Raw genomic sequence first — 924 nt, 5'->3', positions numbered from 1 at the left:
TCCCTTGAATCTTTTCTTCCAGATTTTTCTTTTCTTCACTTGGCTCAAAAAATATACAAACTTGGAAATTATTTCAAGAAGGAGGGAGGGATACCCTGACTGGTTGCAGGTTGTATTTTATTTTGGTCCAGGGAGTGTTGCTGTTTTCCCAACAGTTTATTATTAAAATTTTCAGACATACCAAAATTGAATGAATTTTACAGTAGGCACACATGGACCCTGCTCCCGAAATTCTGCAATTAACATTTCATTATATTTGCTTTATCACATACTTGTCCATCCTCCCCTCCATTGGTCAATCCATCTTATTTCTCTAAATCCACTTCAAATTTGCAGATACCAGTATACATCCCCCTAAACACTAAAGCAAGTACATTATTAAATGGAATTCATATGGTCTATGGTTACTTTTTGAATTTGTGGGTTAACTTTACACACTATGAAATACACAGATCCCAGGCAGACCATTCCAGTAGGTTTATTTTTAACGCCAGTAGAAGATAACTCTCCACATATCACTATTTTCCACCTTGGCTGTTTGAATGTACCGTGTTGTTGCCGTCTCTTGGGCCCCACAGCTGGCTTCTCTTGGGGGAAGCCTGGATTTCATGTTTTTGCTGTACTTCCGATCTTGGGCCTCCCTTCAGGTCAGTGAGCCTGGATCAAACTTGCAAATTTGTGGTGCAGCACTTTGCCTGTTCACCACTGTGAATAGTGGTGGAATTGGGACTCTGCCTGGATCTTCCAACCTCCTCTGTATACAGGCCGCCACCCTTTCCCACCCTTCTCCCCAAGCAGGTATTGCGCACAACAATGGCAGACCTTGCTAACTCAGAAAGACCTTGCTAACCCAGAAATGGCAAGACACTTGGTGTAGGGAAACAGAAGACCTTATCCTGGAATTGGTTTGAAAGGATAAATCAA

The sequence above is a fragment of the Macaca nemestrina genome, chromosome 15 (genome assembly GCF_043159975.1).
Source record: "Macaca nemestrina isolate mMacNem1 chromosome 15, mMacNem.hap1, whole genome shotgun sequence".
NCBI lineage: Eukaryota > Metazoa > Chordata > Mammalia > Primates > Cercopithecidae > Macaca > Macaca nemestrina.
The sequence above is the reverse complement of the archived record's forward strand: the minus strand, read 5'-3'. Positions refer to the sequence as shown.